The 21,981-nt window shown below is 45.2% G+C and overlaps 1 protein-coding gene across 6 annotated transcripts in view; it reads right to left on the bottom strand.

Moving 5' to 3' along the window:
* The window catches only part of FOXN3 (forkhead box N3), a 465,438-nt gene extending 452,141 nt beyond the window's left edge, over positions 1-13,297 (bottom strand). For 3 of the 6 annotated variants that reach the window (XM_033191642.1, XM_033191644.1, XM_033191650.1), the window contains exon 1: positions 13,100-13,296. The gene's annotated coding sequence lies outside the window, so the exon portion shown is untranslated. Of the gene's footprint in view, positions 1-13,099 lie in introns of all 6 variants that reach the window. The other 3 variants (XM_033191647.1, XM_033191646.1, XM_033191648.1) reach the window with 2 other exon arrangements.
* Between the last annotated feature and the right edge of the window lie 8,684 nt (positions 13,298-21,981).

The following is a 21,981-nucleotide window of genomic DNA, read 5'->3' as shown; positions in this document are numbered from 1 at the left end:
AGATTATTTCACACCTAATAAATTGGCAAAAATGTTAAAGTCTGACAATATTTTTGTTGGTTTTTTTGTTCTTTTTTTTTTTTTTTTTTTTTTTTGAGACGACGGTGTCTCGCTCTGTTCCCCAGGCTAGAGTGCAGTGGCGTGATCTCGGCTCACTGCAAACTCCACCTCCCAGGTTCACACTATTCTCCTGCCTCAGCCTCCCGAGTAGCTGGGACTACAGGCGCCAGAGACAGGGTTCCACCGTGTTAGCCAGGATGGTCTCGATCTCCTGACCTCATGATCCGCCTGCCTCGGCCTCCCAAAGTGCTGGGATTATAGGCGTGAGCCACCACACCCAGCCAAGTCTGACAATATTAAATATCAGTAAGAATATGAAACAACAGAGACACTTAATGTTAGTGAGGGTGTTAACTGGTACAGCCACTTTTGCAAACAGAAGGCATTAAGATGCTGGAGAACAGTGAGCTTGCCTCAAGACCTGTTGTGGCCTGCAGAGGGGACCCCATTCAAATACTACCAAGTCAGTGGCTGGATAGAGGGAGTGGATAAGACTCAAGTTTGGGTGAGGCCCGGTGGCTCATGCCTGCAATTCCAGCACTTTGGGAGGCCGAGGCGGGCGGATCACTTGAGGTCGGGAGTTCGAGACCAGCCTGGTCAACATGGTGAAACCCTGTTGGGTTTCACTAAAATACAAAAAATGAGCCGGGTGTGGTGGTGCATGCCTGTAATCCCAGCTACTCAGGAGGCTGAAGCAGGAGAATCGCTTGGACCCGGGAGATGGCGGTTGCAATCAGCCAAGATGGCCCCACTGCACTCCAGCCTGGAAGACAGAGCGAGACCCTGTCTTGAAAAAAAAAAAGACTCAAGTTTGCTGCCCATGGGCACAGAGGTGGGACCTAGTCAGCAGGGAGTGCCACATAAGTTCTGATAAAGCCAAGAGGATGACCAGGCTAACATATTTAGCAAACCGTGGATCACTTATTGGAACCAAACCAATCTTTCTTTCCCTAAAATAGAATGGAGTAGGTCAAGCTGGATTAAGTGTAGCAAGAATGACAAAATCTTGTAAAATTTATGCTTCAACTATACATGCTATCTTTTTTTTTTTAGACAGAGTATCACTCTATCACCACGCTGGAGTGCAGTGGTGCAATCTTGGCTCACTGCAACATCTGCCTTCCAAGTTCAAGCAATTCTCCTGCCTGGGCCACCCAAGTAGCTGGGACTACAGGCACACACCATCACATCCAGCTAATTTTTGTATCTTTATTTTTTTTTTTTTTTTTTTTTTTTTTTTTTTGAGACGGAGTCTCGCTCTGTCGCCCAGGCTGGAGTGCAGTGGCCGGATCTCAGCTCACTGCAAGCTCTGCCTCCTGGGTTTACGCCATTCTCTCGCCTCAGCCTCCCGAGTAGCTGGGACTACAGGCGCCCGCCATCTCGCCCGGCTAATTTTTGTATTTTTTTAGTAGAGACGGGGTTTCACCGTGTTAGCCAGGATGGTCTCGATCTCCTGACCTCGTGATCCGCCCGTCTCGGCCTCCCAAAGTGCTGGGATTACAGGCTTGAGCCACCGCGCCCGGCCCATTTTTGTATCTTTAGTAGAGTTGGGGTTTCACCATGTTGGCCAGGATGGGCTCAATCTCCTCTTTTTTTTTTTTTTTTTTGAGAGGGAGTCTCGCTCTGTTGCCCAGGCTGGCGTGTAGTGGCACGATCTCGGCTCACTGCAAGCTCCGCCTCCCAGGTTCACGCCATTCTCCTGCCTCAGCCTCCCGAGTAGCTGGGACCACAGGCGCCCGCCACCACGCCCAACAATTTTTTTGTATTTTTTTAGTAGAGACAGAGTTTCACCATGTTAGCCAGGATGGTCTCGATCTCCTGACCTCATCATCCCCCCTCCTCGGCCTCCCAAAGTGCTGGAATTACAGGCGTGGGCCACCTGGGCCACGGCGCCCAGCCTATATATGCTATATTATAAAAACTGTAGTTTCATCTATCCACAATATACATACATATATGTGGTGTACACAATGTATCTATATCTTACTGTAGGTCTTTGAAAAGCACTAGACTAGACTATGTGTTATAAAACCACAGACTTCAACTTCTAATATAGCTAAACAAGCAGCTCCCAGAAGGCAAGAAACCTTGCCTCCAAGACCAGAGGCCACCGAGCCTAGGGACCCTGAGTTTGTTCCTCCTTCATACTAAATAAACGGAAGGGCAAGGTTGACATTCCTTCCCACACACACTATCATAGGCCAATAACTGGGGGTGGGGTAGGTGAGACAACCTGGGGGAATAAGCATTGTTTTCCTAGGAAGACTAGAATTATCTTAAGGAACTGTTTGGATTAGCAGATCCAACTAAGTTTTTTAATGGGTGTGATCAAAAGTTATTCTTTCTCTTGACGATCAGTGGCTGTGTGTTGGGGAGGAAGGCTCACTGTAGACAAAATGAACAAACTGCATTTTCTCTGCACATTGGAGTTTTCCAATGAATGAAAGTGGTGACCATACAACATAGAGGAAGAAGGTTGTGGCCAGGGAACAAGATGCACAAAGGCTGGGGAGCTAGAAGGACCACAGCAAGTTCAGGGGTGAAGAGACACCAACTAGATCCTGGGACATTCTCTGAGCAGTAATAAGTGGGGCAAGATTCTAAAAGAACTTGAAAGTTAGGCAGAAAAAGAGAGACTTGGTAGACTGGGCAATGAGAAGTCATCAAGGTTCTTTTTTGAGACAGGGTCTCGCTCTGTCACCCAAGCTGGAGTGCAGTGGCACAATCTTGGCTCACTGCAGCCTCAACCTCCCAAGCTCAAGTAATCCTCCCACATCAAGCCTCCCGAGTAGCTAGAACCACAGGTGCACACAACCACACCCAGCTAATTTTTGTATTTTATAGAGATGGAGTTTTGCCACGTTGCCCAGACTGGCATCAAGGTTCTTAGTAGACAAGGAACACAACAACATTGACAACATAACAATAAAAATAGCTACAATAATTTGAGTTGCAACCACGTGCCAGGCTCCGTGCCAAGTGCTTTTCAGGGACTCATGATTTAGTCCTCCCAATAATCCTTTCAGGATTTCCACATTACTGAGTTTTATTTCCATAGTACTTATGGAAATATTACCTAAGGCTTGAGTCTTAGATTAAGTAACTCGCCTAAAGTCACACAGCTGTTAAGTGGCAAGAGGGGGTCTGAGAACAGGAAGTCTAACTTCAAAGCCCGTATTTCAAGAGAGTTTTAGGGACAGAAGTCTTCCAGAGCACAATCAAGGTCACTCGTAGTTTTTTTGGAGGGAAGCACCAGTAAAGGTTGTGGAGATGAAGAAGGGGTGGATTTTAAAGAAAGCAACAAGAAGCCCTGGGGATAAATTAGATACATGCGAGGGGGGGTCCAAGTTTTCTAGCCTGGGAAATAAGGATAATGGTTGTAACCAAGGGAGAAAAAAATGGCGGCCCTTATGGATAATGTCTGCCTGAATGCTTACCTCTGAACTTGTGCCACTCCTCTTGGTCCCATTTTTCAGACTGAAAAACCACTCTGACAGGATCTTCATGTTGAAGCTTAAAGGGACTATTAAAGATGATTATTCTAAAACATCTATAGTTGCAAGACTGTAGAAGGAGCTGAAGAGGAAAGAGTGGTAGCAGAACCTGCTGATGGCCTGGCCACGTGGCTTTCAGGCTTTACCATCTCAGGGCACGCCAGCCCAACTGCCAGCTGCTACCAATGGCATCAAGAAGTCCCTGAGAACCTTCTCTGGCTGAAGACTACTCTGACAGCTTTCATAGATCTCAAGTACTGGGATCAACATGCCGAGAGCAGTCTTCAACCCATGATCGAAAGCAGCGTGGTTGGCATAGGCGCCCCACGTGTCCCAGTGCGGCTGAGTTCCACCACCCACAGTGGATCTGATGGGATAACTCATGACTGGCTGCCTTCCCTTCCTCATTTCCCTCTCCTGCACCTACTGGTGTCTTCCTGGGATGGTCTCCCAAGTAAACCATCCACCCTTCAATCCTCCTTGCAGGGTCTGTTTCTAAATTAAAACCAAAGGCATAATATCTCCAGGAAGGATCTCAGGAAGGTGGCACTTCAGTCTGTCTATATCTGCTTAGAATATGAACTTCAAAAGAGCCACATTTGGAGACATTTCCAGTTAAGAAGCCTATGAGAGTTGCAGAACAGGGGATAGTCTGTCTGGGAATGATTTCTTCACCCTCGTATCCCTATCATAGAGGCACACTTCCTGGTATGCAGTAGGTGCCTGATAACTGCTCACTGAATGAACGTGAGGACGATTTGTTTCCCCCAATTTGTGCAGATGTCTTTGGCATTTTCCTTGATTAATTCTTTAAAATAATTTCATACATGTGAAATATGTGAAATCAGACCTGTGAAATATTAATTAGTTCCATCCAGTTGTGATCATTCACCTGATCTCTTTAAGAGAATGAGAAAAGCAGCAGACACATGTTTCACTGAAAATATCTACATCTGTTCCATTGCTGGTTCCAGCTGCTCACACGTATACGAGGCACAGTGGCACACCCAGTGATGATTTAATTTGTAAGTTTCCCCTATACTCTATGAAAACATCAAGCTGAACCCCACCCTAACTTGGTCTCTGTAGACTTTGTATGATTTAGGGGTAGAGGCGAGCCCCTAAAAGAAGACTGAAAATCTTGCTGACCTGCTGACTTAAGTCAGTTTTTTCTTATTCTGAAAGAAATCAAGGAGATGTCAGTGTATCTGCGCACCTGAGTTTGTCGAGCCGTTCAGACCAAGTGTAAAAGTGAGTGCTGTCGGCCGGGCGCGGTGGCTCAAGCCTGTAATCCCAGCACTTTGGGAGGCTGAGACGGGTGGATCACGAGGTCAGGAGATCGAGACCATCCTGGCTAACACGGTGAAACCCCGTCTCTACTAAAAATACAAAAACTAGCCGGGCGAGGTGGCGGGCGCCTGTAGTCCCAGCTCCTCGGGAGCCTGAGGCAGGAGAATGGCGTAAACCCGGGAGGCGGAGCTTGCAGTGAGCTGAGATCTGGCCACTGCACTCCAGTCCGGGCCACAGAGTGAGACTCCGCCTCAAAAAAAAAAAAAAAAAAAAAAAAAGTGAGTGCTGTCGAGGAAGTCTGTTTTGTGTATTAGACATGCTGCCAGTTATACCCAGTTAGACTGGGTATAATCTTGGGTAATTCTGGAATTAGGACTTTTCATTTACCAAGTAGGTAAATGTGCTCAGGGGTGGATGAAGAGAAAATCAAAAGGTGAAGACAAATAAAAATAATCACTGACAAGGGATCTAAAAAGCCCCTTCCATCACTAATGGTCAGACGTGAGAACACAGAATGTCAAGAAGCAAAATCCTATTTCCGGTGGGAATTACAGCAAATATTCCCCAACCCATCCTGCATATTTTTCCCCCCCTGAAGGGAACTCCATTTTCAGTGTGGAAGGGGAAGTCTTCAACCCTGGGATAGAAACAGTCAGGGGAATAGTTGTGAGGTGGTGAGTCTCAGGGGAAAGCCTGGGATTTGGAGTCAGGGGACTAGACAGTGAGAACTATTAATAGGCGGGTACCAAAGAATGTGTGACTCTGGGAACACAGTTGCCTTGGTTTCTTCATCTGTAGAATGGGACATTAATGCATCTTATCATTAGGTATTAGTAGCAGTATTATTAAGTTAATATGAAAACCAAATAGGCCGGGCGCGGTGGCTCAAGCCTGTAATCCCAGCACTTTGGGAGGCCGAGACGGGGGATCATGAGGTCAGGAGATCGAGACCATCCTGGCTAATATGGTGAAACCCCGTCTCTACTAAAAAATACAAAAAACTAGCCGGGCGAGGTGGCGGGCGCCTGTAGTCCCAGCTACTCGGGAGGCTGAGGCAGGAGAATGGCGTAAACCCGGGGGGCGGAGCTTGCAGTGAGCTGAGATCCGGCCACTGCACTCCAGCCTGGGCGACAGAGCCAGACACCATCTCAAAAAAAAAAAAAAGAAAGAAAGAAAACCAAATAAAATAATGCAGAGAGCAGCATCTGATAAATGAAGGCCCCTCGCTAGTATGATGTGATTTTTCTGTATCACCCAATACTGCCACACTTCCCCAGAAGTGTCAAGAGGCCATTCTAAATACTGAATCTAGTCACAAGAAACAACATGATGGCCTTAATTTAGAGACATTTATTAAATAGTCATTATAGAGTCACTGTTTTATTTTAAAGACTGCAAAAGTATTCAGTTTGCTGAGTTAGGAAATTTCAGAGTGCAACAAGATCTCTTAAACTGGCTGGGTGTGGTGGCTCGCACCTGTAATCCCAGCACTTTGGGAGGCCGAGGTAGGAGGATCACTTGAGTTTGGGAGTTTAAGACCAGTCTGGGGAGCATAGGGAGACCCCATCTCTACAAAAATAAATAATTAGCCAGGCATGGTGGTACACACCTGTGGTCCCAGCCACTCAGGAGGTCGAGGTGGGAAGACTGCTTGAGCCCGGGATTTCAAGGCTGCAGTGAGCCCTGACTGCACCACTGCACTTCAGCCTGGGTAACAGAGTGACAGAGTGAGACCCTGCCTCAAAAAAAAAAAAAGAAAGAAAGAAATCCGGGCACAGTGGTTCACGCCTGTGATCCCAGCACTTCGGGAGGCCGAGGCGGGCAGATCACAAGGTCAGGAGTTCGAGACCAGCCTGGCCAGCATGGTGAAACCCCATCTCTACTAAAAATGCATTAGCCAGGTGTGGTGGCACACGCCTGTAATCCCAGCTACTCAGGAGGCTGAGGCAGGAGGATCGCTTGAACCCGGGAGGCGGAGGCTGCAGTGAGCTGAGATCGCCCAACTGCACTCCAGCCTGGGTGACAGAGCAAGATTCTGTGTCAAAAAAAAAAAAAAACTCTTACATTATCTAAAATCTAAACTTGTATAACATACTAAAATTTATCTCCAAGTGGGACCTGCTACTCTCTGAACCTTAAGAAAGTGGCACCTGCAAAGGCACTGCAAAGGTTCTAGGCACACATTTGGAAAAGCCATCTGTTAGCAACTTCAGCAAGGTCCTGGTAACTGGCATGTATCCTTCAGTTCAAAAAGAAAGTCCCCCAAACCATGGGAGCTTAATGCTCACTCCCAAAGAATCACTGCTCCATTATCATGAATACACCCTGGGACGGTTCTGTTGGTTACACACTCATTCTTCTTTGAAACGCAGGTGGGAGGAGGAAGGAGATAGCTTTAAACAGCCTCAACATGAAAAGCGTCAGTCAACACAATTCAATAGTTAACCACGATCATTTCGATCATTTCATCATTACCACAGCCAAGTATTTGGTCCTTATGCTCATTTCATCTTTGTAAAGGAAATATTTTATATATATATTTTTCCCAGCAAAATTGCTGGAAGATCTGTGGCTTCCTGGAAAACTTATTATTTTAATTGTCATCTCTAACCCCATGCAGGTAGTAGAAACATGGCAAGCACAATGAAAGTAACAGGAGAATGTACAGAGGGGTCTGTTCTTTCTACTTCTATAGACTTCTCAACTGAGCTGCCTCTGAGAAACAATGCAGAGAGGTTGGCTGTGGCCATGAGCAGCACAGTTCTACTATGGTTTGCCTGAATAAAGAGTCTCCTGATTTCTCACCTCCATACCAGGCATAGGTGAATCTAGTGATCGTGAAAATCAAGAGGGGAACTGAAGGGGATTCCTCTGTTTGCCACCCCTAGAAATCCTCAATACTGACAGCTTCTGGGATGGAAGGGGGAAAACTGAGCCCGATCTCAATACTGCCATTTCAGAACAATCTCATCATTGAGGAGATAATGTGAATATATTTGATGATATGCAAATATCATCTGTGTGTTATCATTTTACTCAACACTCAAAACACTACTGAGTCTGCCAAGCAGATTTATATAGCTTGGCAAATTTTCATTTCATGAATGACACTTCATATGAAATTATTTTCACTGACTAATAGAATAACAGTGATAGAACAGATCTTGAGGTGGTGACAGAATAAAGCCATGTATTCCAGCAAAATTATAACCAACGAATCTCAAACATCCCCATATGATGTTCCTATAATTTATAAATAAAAGGGGCCCTGGTTTATAAGTAACCCCTAAAAATATGCCTTCCCTCTTATTATAGACTGAGCTAGGGCTCTTTCATGCTTGTGGCCAGTCATTTTTTTCTCTATGTACATAGGCTTCCTAGGGTACACTGTATCACATCACTAATTGCCATCTTTTCCCTACTCACTATGGGCACAAGCGGCCTCTTAAATTGTCAAGGCAAAAGTTCTCTCTTTCACTAACAGGTTCCAGGGCTCTGCAAGCAATTCCCCAAGGTCTTCTTTAGAGAACATTTTAGAAGCAGTGGTTTGCAAACTGTGTACACAGTGGTACTGGGTTCTAGAGTGTGCCCTGGGCATAACCCAGGTGACAACAGCAGGCTCTGGGTTCCTAGTTCCCTCAGAGCAGCTCTGTTTTTATTTGACTCATACATGAGGGTCTTGCATAAGATTCTATTTTGTGCTAAGTATAAAACAAAAATGATGTCTACGAAAATGTGTGCAAACCATTGCAAGAAATGGTTCTGTCTCCCTCAGGCACCCTTAACCTCCCTCACCAGGCTGCTCTCTGCAAATGGAGGAGGATGCATTTACTTTCCTTTAAAGAAGCTTACCCTTTTCTCCTCTTCCAGAATTTGAAACATCTATGAATTGAAGCAATTAAATATACTCATTTTCAACATTCAGAAACTAATCCAGACTTCTGCACAGCAAATCCTTTCAAAGTTAAAATTCATTTTTCTCAAGTGTACTATAAACTGGATTTAGCCGACCCATCCCCAATTTCGATTTTTTTTTTTTTCTATCAGCGAGAATGGCATATACCTGACATGTATTCTTTATGGACCTTTTGTTATAAGCAATGAGAAGAATGAAGCTGCCTCTTTCTCTTTACCTCTCTACACTAATCCAAAATTGACACTGGCATTTGGTTGGTATTCTGGAATAATTATTAGAAATTTGGCATAGCCATCCAAAAACAGCAGCTTCAGTGAGTATGTGAGTAACTAGCTGACAACTGAAAATGAATTGGAATGCTATTGAACATCTTGTTCATTTGTATTAGGAAAATAAGTTGCACATGGCCGTACCATGATCAATTTTCCTAATTCCAAAACCAGAAAGAAATAAACCTAAATGCCACAGGTTTGCAGAGAATGAATTGTACCCCTCCAAAGCCCCTTTCAAAATGAAGTGTTCTGAGCCAACTATTTGAAAGACAATAGAGAATGAAGGTAGATTCTAGAAACCAACAAATCCCATTCACTTCCTTCAGTTTGTAAAAACAAGCAACCGACACGTTTCCTGCCAAGGAACACACTGGTAGATAAGAAAGCTCCCTACAGGAAATCCTTGCTAAAAGAGACCAGTTGTGCCATTAAACTTAATCTTCTTTACTAAGTTCCAATCAGTTAAATATCTGGGTGATTTAGCATATATTTCATAATCCCATGTTGTCAAATATTTAACTTCTAAAGTACATATTTCTATGGCATACATGCACAATATTAAATAAACATTAAAATAGAGTTAGGACTCTTCTCCTCCCCACTCCCCATGCAATTAGTTGATGAAAATAAGGGAAATTTTCTGCTTTTTATTTTTTTATTTTTTATTTATTTTTTTTTTTGTTGAGACAGAGTCTCGCTCTGTCACCCAGGCTGGAGTGCTGTGGCCGGATCTCAGCTCACTGCAAGCTCCGCCTCCTGGGTTCACGCCATTCTCCTGCCTCAGCCTCCCAGGTAGCTGGGACTACAGGCGCCCGCCACCTCGCCCGGCTAGTTTTTTTGTAGTTTTTAGTAGAGACGGGGTTTCACCGTGTTAGCCAGGATGGTCTCGATCTCCTGACCTCACGATCCGCCCGTCTCGGCCTCCCAAAGTGCTAGGATTACAGGCTTGAGCCACAGCGCCTGGCCTTCTGCTTTTTAAAAAGACCAAATTGTTAATTGAACAAGTTTTAAAACTGACCATTATTAATTAAGATAAAGCTATTCAATGCTTTAAATTGCCATGACTTGAAGGAAGACATTTCTAATGAATATCAAGAACAGAAAATCTGAAGACTGCCATTAACAAGATTAGAAAAATATAAGGAATGTATTTGCTTTATATTTTACAAGGTTCAATGTTGATCCTCAAAGTCAAAATTTAGGACAGGGCCTCTTTGGTTATTTTTTGCTTAGCAAAATGAACCGGGGGTGGGGTGGAGGCTAGGGAGAGGGGAGGTCTCCAAACTTTTTTCTATATAATCCTCATGGAAATCATTACCAAGATACTGGAAATATTTGCAATTTTGATACTGGGAACATCTCAATTATCCTAAAAACAAAAGCACTCTTCCCCATCCACAAAACGGGAAACTTTTCTATCATAAGTCAACTGGATAATAACAATGACAATTATGAAGCAGTTCTTATTTTCATTTAGATTTTCCTTTCCCTGGTTAGCTTCTGAGAACACCCTCTCTTATATTTCCCAAACTACCAGGCAATCTTCATCCCTCCCCTTCAGCCCCCTACCCCCACCCCCACCACCCCACACACAAACGCAGCCTTAGAGCAGGGTTCTAAAAGGCCACCAGTCTGTAAGTTCCATTGCTTGAGTTCAACTTTGAACCCTCTTGTAAACACAAACACCTCATTATAACTTCCCCAGATGACTCCTCATCCACAGGTAACATTCTAACCTTTCTGACTCTCAACAGAGTTTTGCTCTAACAGTAGACACACAAATCAGTTTGATTCCACAATTCAGTGTTCAAATACATTGTTCTCAGCCTTCCCTTGCACAGCTCAGAGGTGGCAAAATGCAAAGTAAGCCTGGGGGCTCATCCTTGGTCTAAGGCTGTTTCCTCAAATATTTCCAATAAAAATACAGTTATGAAATCTAGGAGACCACATTTTGGGTTGTTGCTGTAAAATGACCTTGATTTGACAGGCACGATCTCAGGTTTCAACAGATGCTGTGGGAAAGCTTACGGAAGCCAACATGTTCTCCAGGCATCTGTGATGACATGCAGGTTTTGTTTTTGTTTTTGTTTCTTTTTAAGTGGTGGTCATGGTAGAGTATGTATGTGTAGTGGGGGTGGGGTGGGGTTACTCCTCTCGGTTTCCATGACAACCATGTCTCCACTCATCAGTTATTAGATACAATCCACTTCCTGTGTCTAAATTTTTAAGCCAATCAGAAAAGTGTTTATACATTTAACAACTTCTGGGACAGTGCTTCTTTAATGAAATCGCTTTAAAGGCTCAAATGAAGATGTTTACGGTTTGTCTTACAGATACAACATTGCACAATGTTTACTAATTCATATTTTGATATGGTGCAGAATGCCCTTCTTCTTGGATGTGAAATGCATTATCCTCAAAGCAGATGCCACAATCTCTTAGAATAGTGTGCAGGCTGATTTTGATTGTTTTCTTTTCATTGTCTTTTCCTTTCACTGTCACAGTTTTAGACTTAGTGCATGAAACGTGCTAATGCACAAAGCACTTAAATTATCAAAGTAATAATACAGTTAAGCATCCATCTACTGATGGTCCTTTTTAAAGACTCAGATCCAAAACCAGTTAGGAATCATTATTCTAAGTTGAACAACTTGGCATTCTACAACTTATGAGCAGAAATCATTGAGAATGTATTGTAAAGTGCTGTATCTATACGTGTAAGCTAGTAGCTTATGTCTGCAAAGAAATTTGTCACCAAAATGGCCTACTTTATCTGGATAGAAACAACAAAAAAATTAAACATAAAGGTATCTCGAGCAAACTGCACCCGAATGAAAAATCGACCCTGCAGAAATCTGTGCACAAGAGGGCTATGTGAAACTACAGCACGATTTTAAAAGAAGGTTTTGGGTGACTGTTTTCATAAGTCTCAATCGAACTGACCAATCAGTGTGAGAGTTAAAGTGGGCTCCAGTCATTCTTGCAGCCTTCAGAGCTCTGCACCCTCCGAGCTGCTCTCCTCTCCAAGGCAGAGCCGGCGATCAATGAAAAACAGGGAACAAAAGGAATATAACAGGATGTCTTCCTTAGCTAAAGAAAACGATTCCCTTTTTCCTCAATGAGCCAGTCGCACCCTGCCTACGACAGCTCCACACGGGAGCTTCCAGCAGACCAGTCCTTTCGGGTGAGGCACATTTTACATTTGCAATCATGTGTCCCAACTGCTTGCAAATGTGTCACCTTAAGCACAGCCTGTGACGGAGGGCTCCCCGAGCCCAACCAATTGAAACTAATAAATTAAATAAATTTATAATCCCACAATTAAAAGCTCCCGAGAAAGATTGCATTTCCCTTCCCCAAATGTCATCCCGGGAGTATAAACAAAGCATGAAAAATAGTCTCTTCAGCCTTCCCAGCCGGCAATCATGGTTTTCCCCTCAAAACAATGTTTCTCCAAAAAGAGAAATCTTATTACCCTCAGTGGAAACTCATCTATAGATGTCATATCAGGATAACCCGTTACAGTATTGAAAAGAGGCTGAAACTGCCCATAGATTTGACACTGTTTATAATTGATAGCAAAACAGTTGCGACAGCAATGCTGTAAACTCTGCCCAGCCAAACAAACTCCACATTTAACACGTTCCTTCCTTGAAAATAAAAGTAACGCCCGGGGAGTCCACAGAAGTGGGCTTCCCTAAAAGTAATTAACAGAATTGCATCAATTATTTGATTATTTTTATAAATATCCATTTGTCTGCAATTTTTTAAAAAAATTTAAAAAGCGACTATCCACACATTCCTAAGAAACTTTTTTTTTTTTTTTTAATGAACTTACTTTTGAGACAAAACTAATGAAAATAAGCAACTTGCCATGGCTGGATCTTTCCCATTTGGGCTGCAAGCTATAAATCAATCTGAAACCAGGTGGAAATAGGGGGGCGGACACCTTCAAAAAAATATCAAAGGGTGCCCCAAAATGCAGCAGCCTGAACACGGAGGGCTTCTCGTGGCAATGCTAAACCCAAGCAGATTAGGAGGCAGGAAATGAGCCCCATTTTCGTTACCTTCGATCGCCTGCCCCCCCGCTGCTTCTCGCGGCCGCATTGGGGGGCTGCGGCGACGCTGGACTCGCGGGTGGCCCCGCCGCCGGGTCGCGCCGTCTCCCGGCCGAGCTGCAGCAGATCGCGGCCGGAACCCCGGCTCCTGCGCCCGGCGCCCGCCCGGGGTCGGCGGCGCGGCTCCCACCCGGGCCTGGAGCCCTGCTGGGTCCTAGTGCGCGCCGCGCGCCCGCCTCGCGGCCCGGTCTGCAGCCCGCACCGAGGGCAGGCAGCTCCCAGCGCCGCGAGTCCCCGGGCGAGGCCGCCACCCCCTCGGCCCCTTGCGAAAGCGGCCGCGGGGTGTACGGATGAACTGGAGCTTAATTTCAAATCCTGGCACAAGATGTTCAAAAGAAAGACATTGGCTCCAACTGAACTCTTAGAAGGCAGATGCTAGGATCTGCAGCCCCAGGGTAAGCGTAGGGCAGTACCTGGCAGACAGAGGTTTGCCCGGTGCACTGGTGACATTGGCCGTTCACAGACGATGAGACGCGGTACGGGATCGATAAAGATAGATTTCAAAAATATAACGCTAAAAAGAAAAAAGGTTGAAAATGCGTGTGTTTAAAACAATGTTTTAAACTGTGATTCCCAATATTTTCCCCCTGTTGACAGGCCCTTTTGCATTTCGCTTTCTTTTACTTTATAATATGCTCTTTTAAATAACAAAGCCCCATATGGCTAAACATGTAGTCATTTGATTTTCAAAAGACCTCAAAAATTGCATCAAAATATGCACTCATGTATCTCCTAAGAAATCAACGAGAAAGAATTAATGGTGGCATATGGCGTGCCTCATAGAGAAAACTTAATTACAAATTAAAACAAATGCAAAAATTCACAAATTCAGTAAACTGAAAGTAAATTATGATCCTAGATGTATACACAAATCAGCTCATGTACAATTAGGAAGACTGTAAACTCCAGGTTTCTCTTTCACAAAGGGGAAAGGGTGTTTGTTACATGAACTCATATCAGATTCCTCTCGTTTGCCCCCAAAAGAGCTTTCAGCAACCTCTTGGCACATTCATTTACTGCAGCCCACCTGGAAAGCAACTTTTAATCTTGCAAGTGCTCATTTAAGAGGACAATTCTATTAGCCCTTAATTCAAAATAAAAGTGCTTTAGTTCGAAAAGCCTGTTTGAAAGGCTTCAAGACTGGGAGCTTTTTTTCAGTCTTTGGTATCACCAAGTTTGAAGGTCACAATTCTGTAAAACTGCTAATAACAATGGCACTGTGGTTTACACCATAAGGAAAATCAAATATGTGCTTTCTGATTTCTATTTTTGAAGCAGAAAAAGTCCCTTTGAAAAGTACTCTTGCCCTCCCCCTTTCCAATTTTAGCTAAACAAGTGTAATGGAAGATTTTTAGTATTAATTAAACATCAAAGGCACTTTCTCTGATGCCGTGTATCCACACAAAAAACTAGTTGTCATATGTTACATTTGTCAATCTTAAATTACTTGCACATACAACTCATGCGATCTTTACCACATCTCTGTGAGAAAGCAGATACAATAATCTGGAATTTTCAAATGAGAAATTGGAGGTCCCAAAAGGTAAACTGACTTGTTCAAAAATCACATGGCTGGTGAGCAGAGCAGCTGGAATCCCATCCTGTCTCTGCTTCCAACAGCCCTGTTTTTTGAGTGCATCACCTGGCCTCCCAACTATCTCTCTGTAAGTACTGCGGAAAATGAAGCATCTGAAACAAAAATGCAGGTAGGTTTTTTTAGTCATCATTTCTTACCTGTCTCAGAGCAGCAATTTGCCAGCAAGGAAATATGAGGCTTTTTTTTTTTTTTTGAGGCGGAGTCTTGCTCTGTCGCCCAGGCTGGAGTGCAGTGGCCGGATCTCAGCTCACTGCAAGCTCCGCCTCCCGGGTTCCCGCCATTCTCCTGCCTCAGCCTCCCAAGTAACTGGGACTACAGGCGCCCGCCACTCGCCCGGCTAGTTTTTTGTATTTTTAGTAGAGACGGGGTTTCACTGTGTTCGCCAGGATGGTCTCGATCTCCTGACCTTGTGATCCGCCCGTCTCGGCCTCCCAAAGTGCTGGGATTACAGGTTTGAGCCACCGCGCCCGGCCGAGGCTTGTTGGAAATATGTTCGTCTCTGCTAAAATGAGAAAGATGGCTAGGAAGACCCACCCACACTGGTCAGATTTCTGTCCTGGAGCTGCCCAGGGCAACCTGGCAGACAGAAAACTTCAAACTCTGAGGCTGAGCAATGCCTCATCCCCTGTCCGTCTTTTTGCTCTTTATCAGAAATTAAGAACTGACTCCACTTGACACATGGAGGAGTAGCATTTTCTCAAATTGAACTTGGGTTGCTATGAGCAGTCCCAGCACCGAAAGGCCTCGAAAACTCTGGAAATTCATATATAAGGTGGCCTATTAGTGGGATCCAGGGTGTCTCTGTCCAGACCTGATGACCCCTGGAACTTTGATGGGTCTCTAGGACATCCCTTCTCAGCCCTCCTGCACCCATGGTAAAGTCAACACCCAGTTCTGTGTGTGGCCGACCCCTTCCTCCTCCTCTCTGCCAAAAGGAAATGTAACTTCTCTGATGATATGTCCTTAAATGCCAGCCAGGTGACGGGCTGGGTGACATTTAACTGAAAAAAACAAAAAAAAAACAGAAACATTTCATGCTGAAAAGTGATTCATTCCTTTTCTTGTGCAGTTCACAAGGACGGGGCTAGGCATGGCTATACATTGGAAAATGTGTCTGACCTTCCTGGAAGGATTAAAGCAAAACTTACTTGATGAATTCATTTGATCCCTTTGTTGAAAACTGATCTAATTACTTTATAGTCACACCATCCATGTGCCTGGCAAATATTGCAAATGCTAGGCTCAAAGCAATCTTAGCCCCAGTAGCAAATGATGAGAAGCTGGGAAGAAATGGTGGTGGTGAGCTGAGTTCACCTCTAGCTCAAAGCTAGAGCACACCAGAAGAGGTACTGGTCAGAAGAAACTGTCATGCATTCATTCATTTGTCCATCCATTCATCCAATTGTGTGTGTATCAAATGTTGAGCAAGGTACTGTTCTAGGCTCTGGGTAGAAAAAATAAAGTTTTCAAGCACACCTATCGTATGGAGCCCACAGACAGGCAAACAATTGCAGTGCAGTGGTACCAGTGGAGCCGTAAAATCATGACACCGGGGATATGAGGACAATCTGGCTGCGACATCTGTCATCCCATTGATCTCCAGGGTTGATTCAGCTGATCTGGCTGGCTAGGCAGGTGTCCCCTTTCTCCTTCACCGCTCCATCTGCGTCCCTCCTGAAGCTGCGCACTCCATCGAAGAGGACGACCCTCCCTGATAGAGGAGGACTGGGCTTTGGTCAAGGGTGTATGAATCGCTGTGCTCCCCTGCTAGAACCTCCAAACGGGCACTGAAATCACTGGGGCTCTATATTCAAACACCAACTGCCCTGGTCCTGGGCCAGTTGTCTTCTAAGCCATTCCAGGCCTGCCCTTTGCTCTGTGTTGCCAGGAGCTGTCTCTGGCAGGATGAGTTTCACAGACGCTTGGGTCAGTTGGTTGGTGGCTGGATATGGCCAGTGAGGGCACTGGAGGAGTGGAGGAAGAAAAGAAGATAGAAGCCAGAGACCATCATTGTGTCCCTCAGCCTTTGATGGCATCTCTAGCAGTGGCTGCATCTGGCGGAGGCTTCTGTCAGGTGACTAGGCCCTGGGCTCTGGTAACACTGCCACTTCCTGTTAACTGTCCAGCGTGAGGACATTCTTGGCTCTCTGCTGGGATTAGTTTCTGGGTGACTTCCCTGAAATGCATATGAGAGTGGGGAAAAGAAAGTCCCCACTGGAGAGGATATCCTGGGCAAAGGCATGAGTGGATGAAGATGCAAGGTGGGCCAGCGCACTGCCTGGGAAGCAGTGATGCTAAAGTGAAGGCTTCGGATGAGGCGACGTCTGTAGATCCTGCTGGAGGGGCCAGCAGGATCCAGAGTCCACCGGGCTTTGAACTTGCTTGTGATTTCTACATGGGAAACCCCTTTATCTCCCTTTAGCCTTTGCTTAAATGTTGCCTTCCCAATGTCTCTTCCTCCTCCTCATCCTGCTTTTTTCCTTCTTCCCTTTCCCTTACCACTTTCTAATACATTACTATTTACTTATTATTTTTATTATTCATTATCTGTTCCACCACACACACACACACACACACCACACACACACACACACACACACATGAATAAAGTTCTACAGGGCCAGGAATCTTTGCTCTATTCAATGATAATTTATAAGAACATAAAACAGGCCGGGCGCGGTGGCTCAAGCCTGTAATCCCAGCACTTTGGGAGGCCGAGACGGGCGGATCACGAGGTCAGGAGATCGAGACCATCCTGGCTAACACGGTGAAACCCCGTCTCTACTAAAAAATACAAAAAACTAGCCGGGTGAGGTGGCGGGCGCCTGTAGTCGCAGCTACTTGGGAGGCTGAGGCAGGAGAATGGCGTGAACCCGGGAGGCGGAGCTTGCAGTGAGCTGAGATCCGGCCACTGTACTCCAGCCTGGGCGACAGAGCGAGACTCCGTCTCAAAAAAAAAAAAAAAAAAAAAAAGAACATAAAACAGTGACTGGTACATAGTAGGTGCTCAATAAATGTTTTTAATGCATGAATAAAGTTAATAATTAAAAAGTTATTTATAGTAGTCAGAGTTCTCCAGAGAAACAGAACCAGTAGGATGTATTTATTATATACAGAGAGAGAAAAAAGGGATTGATTATAAGGATTTGGGTCATGTGATTAAGGAGGCTGGCAAGTCCCCAGATTTGCACCCAGCAAGCTGTAGGCCAAGGAGAGTCAGTGGTGTAGTTCCAGTCTGAAGGCCAGCAAACTCCAGACCCAGGAAGAGCTGACGTTTCAGTTGAGTTTGAAGGCAGGAAAAAAACCAATGTCCCAGCTCGAGGCAGTCAGGCAGGAGGAGGTAGTCCCTCTTACTAGAGGGAGGGCCAGCCTTTTGTTCTAGTTGGGCCTTCGGCTGATTGAATGAGGCCCACTCACATTAGGGTGGGTGTCTGCTTTCTTAGTCTACCTATTCAAATGTTAATTATTATTTTTTTTTTTTTTGAGACAGTCTTGCTCTGTCACCCAGGCTGGAGTGCAGTGGTATGATCTTGGCTCACTGCAACCTCTGCCTCCCAGGTTTAAGCGATTCTCTTGCCTCAGCCTCCCCAGTAGCTGGGACTACAGACATGTACCCTCATGCCTGGCTTATGCCTGGCTTATGCCTGGCTTATCTTTGTATTTTTAGTAGAGATGGGGTTACGCCATGTTGGCCAGGCTGGTCTCAAACTCCTGGCTGCCTTGGCCTCCTAAAGTGCTGGGAGTATAGGCATGAGCCACTGCACCTGGCCTCAAATGTTAATCTTATCTGAAAAACACCCTCACAGACACACCCAGAATAATGGTTACCCAAATATGTGGACACCCCATGGCTCAGGCAAGTTGACACATAAAATTAACCATCACATTGTAAAAGACTGTGTTTTATCAGGATCATTCTAGAAAGTGTATGGAGGATTATTTAGATCCAAAATGTTTTAGATATCAGAAGGCAGGGTGACTTATTAAGAGGTAACTATTATCCTAGTTCAGAAGCAGACCTGAAAGAATTCATCATTGGTGGCTTCAGATGACCCTTCAGTGACCCAAGGGTGATGTGTGATGTTACACACACCGAAGGCATCACACAGACACAACTCTCGGAGGAATCCATCAGAAGTGCAATGCCTAGAAAAGAACACAGTGGATAACTACGGGGGGTCCTGGCTGCTCTTGCAACAGGCCGAGGACAACAGTGTCTTCTGGCCACTTTAACTGCTCAGTTGCAGTAGACAAAAAGCAGGGTGGCAACCTGGCTCCTTTTGGGGGGATTTCTCATTCCACGCAATGGTCCTGGTGTTGAGTGGGAACAGGCTTCTTATAGCACGACCGTAGAATTGGGCCCAGGGTGGGCACTTGGCATGTTGGGCACTTGACCCCATGCCAGGACAATTAGGGTCCTCTGAAGTTCCCTAACTGAAGCCAGGGGAAGCGAGGATCCTTCTCTTCACTTGGATTGCCAAGCTTGGGTACCACCAGTAGCCCCACCCTCGGTTTGCAGGCTCAGAAGACAGATAACTGCGCAACTATTAGCCCAAGCATGACGTTAAAACACGATGAAAGTCCAATATAAACTTTGGATTATCCAAACAAACTTTTTTCCCCTCCATCATCATAAGCAGTTTAGAACAGGCTGTATATATCGCCACCGTTTATATACACACAGGGATGCACCAAAATCCTCACTGTACTGGGAAGATCCCCAGAACACTCCCCAGCTTTCTAGATACAGGTGGTATCAGGTTATCCTGAAAGAAAGATTTTCCACTTGCTTCTTTGTATGCTTCCAATTGCAATAAAATGCCACCCGTCTTCACCCTATGAAGTCACAAGCCTTAACATTCCCCATGAAACCGATAGCCTCACCCTTTTACTAATGCAGGCTTAGGAGATGGTGAAATCACACGTGACTTGGATGTCATTACTTTTACCCACCATTTTATAAGGGATTTATTGCCTCTTAGCGATGACAGCACTAAATCAGTCCTATGAATCTATGCTTGTCAAGAGGAATGGACAAAACTCACTTTGATTCCTTTGTCTCTCTGATATCTATCACATTTATTCCTTCATTGACCAAACCCAGTAATCTGCCAATGGGCTTGCTTTGGCAATAGTGGCTAATGAGTGACATCTCATCCCCAGCTCTTACAGATCCAGTCATGGAATTGCCCACAGTTTGTGTTTCTCAGACCCCCTTCTCAGTTCTGGCTCAGGCCCTTTAGGAATCATTTATCCTGGGGTCTGACTCCCAAGCAGGGCTGTGAAGAAGGCCTTGAGAGGAAAGCGTGGGGCAGAACGCTGCCAAAAAAACAGCCCAATCTGGCTCTCAGCCAACCAGCTGGCTGCTGCGCGAAGGCCTCTCCCAGCCTCTCCAGACCCTCCTTTGTCTCCCTTAGCCTCCCTTTCTCAGCTGTCTCGCCTCAGGTAATCATCCACACTCTGCACTTCCCCAGCTCTTTTTATTCCCGCATTTCAGATCACTTTACACACGTTAATTAAGCCTTAAACCACTCAGGAAAGAAAGCAAAAGGCGTGTGGGGATGTTTGCACTGCACTCCTCCCACCTGCTCTGGCCCGGGAGCAGGCCAGCCGCGGGCCGCCCCACTCCCACCCCGGGAGGAAGGAGAGCCGCAGAGGCTGCCGGAGGCCAGGAGGGCTTCTCCTGCGACACGCAGGGTTGGGGTGTCAAGGGTGGAAACTGACTCCACACATCACAGAACACCCCGTCTCATTGAGAGGCACATGTCATTGTTATGGGACAACCTCCCATGTAACGGTCACCTGCCACAGTTGATCCAGATGACCTTTGGAAGGTGGGTCCTGGGCAAGACGACTGGTGGAAAGAGGCGGTCTCTTCATCACAGCTGGGTTAGGTGCACTTCAGTCTGTACCGTTGTGGTTGTGATCGTGGGTTTTTGAATCAGAGATGTCTTAGGTCACATCTGGGCTCTGTTGTCTCCCAGCTCAGCTGTCTTCCACATGTTGCTTTGTATCCCAGGCCCCACGGTCGTATCTGCAAAGTGCATGTGACAGTATCCACTACCCTCCCTCTACCTGGATTTTTGTGGAGGATGAAATTAGATCATGCATGCAAAGTATTGGCATGCCTAGTGGTAGATGTTAGAGCTTGTTTGAGCCATCTCTATGTTTAGTCCCAGCTAGTCTGAATTAATGTAGTTCTGCTGTGGCGGTTTGGACCCTCTAGCTCAAATTGGTGCTAAAGTCTGTCATTCACAAGAAATGGTGGGGAAATCCAAATGAAGTCTGTAGTTTAGTTAATAGTCTGTATCAGTGGTAATTTTTTAGTTTTGGTAAATGTGTCGTGGTTATTTTGAGACATTAACATTACAGGAAGTTGGGTGAGTGGTGTGAACTCTTCTGTTGTTGCAACAAATGCTCATCTAATAATAACAATAATCTTATGAAAATACATCAAAATTCGTAATGGCTACACAGCGGGCATCATACTTCACCTGATATGGTTAGGCTTTGTGTCCCCACCCAAATCTCATCTTGAATTGTAATCCCCATAATCCTCACAATCCCCACATGTAAAGGGAGAGACCAAGTGCAGGTAATTGAATCCTCAGGGCGGTTTCCCCCATGCTGTTCTCCTCGTAGTGAGTTCTCACAAGATTTGATGGGTTTATAAGGTGCTCTTCTGCTTTTACTCGACACTCCTCCTTCCTGCCACCTTGTAAAAAAAGGTGCCTTGCTTCCTTTTTGCCTTCTGCCGTGATTGTAAGTTTCCTGAGGCCTCCCCAGCCATGCTGAACTGTGAGTCAGTCAAACCTCTTTCCTTTATAAATTACCCAGTTTCAGGCAGTCCTTTACAGCAGTATGAAAATGGACTAATACATTACCTATATTTTTAGTGTACTCTATTAAGATACCTCCATAGTGACCAAAAACATGCCAACTCTTTGTTACCAAAATAAGAGGCAATTTATGTTATCTCTAGTTGTTATCACCACCAAGAAAAATCCCTTGAGTTTTCAGTGTCTACAAGGTACCGTATTGAACCTTCAAATAGCAAATATTACTATCCGGTAAAACCATGACCTGTGTGGCAGTCATTTTAAAGTAGCTGTTTGGATGTAAGATACTTGATAGCCTTACCATTTAAGCCCCCAGTGCTTCCCTTATTTCACAGAAAATGAATGGCTTGCCAGTCAATCAGCTCTGAGCCTTCCCTTTTGGTGGGTGGTGACTA

The sequence above is a fragment of the Trachypithecus francoisi genome, unplaced genomic scaffold (genome assembly GCF_009764315.1).
Source record: "Trachypithecus francoisi isolate TF-2019V2 unplaced genomic scaffold, Tfra_2.0 Lachesis_group3, whole genome shotgun sequence".
NCBI lineage: Eukaryota > Metazoa > Chordata > Mammalia > Primates > Cercopithecidae > Trachypithecus > Trachypithecus francoisi.
Note: the sequence above shows the minus strand (reverse complement) of the source record. Positions and strands in the feature narration are given on the sequence as shown.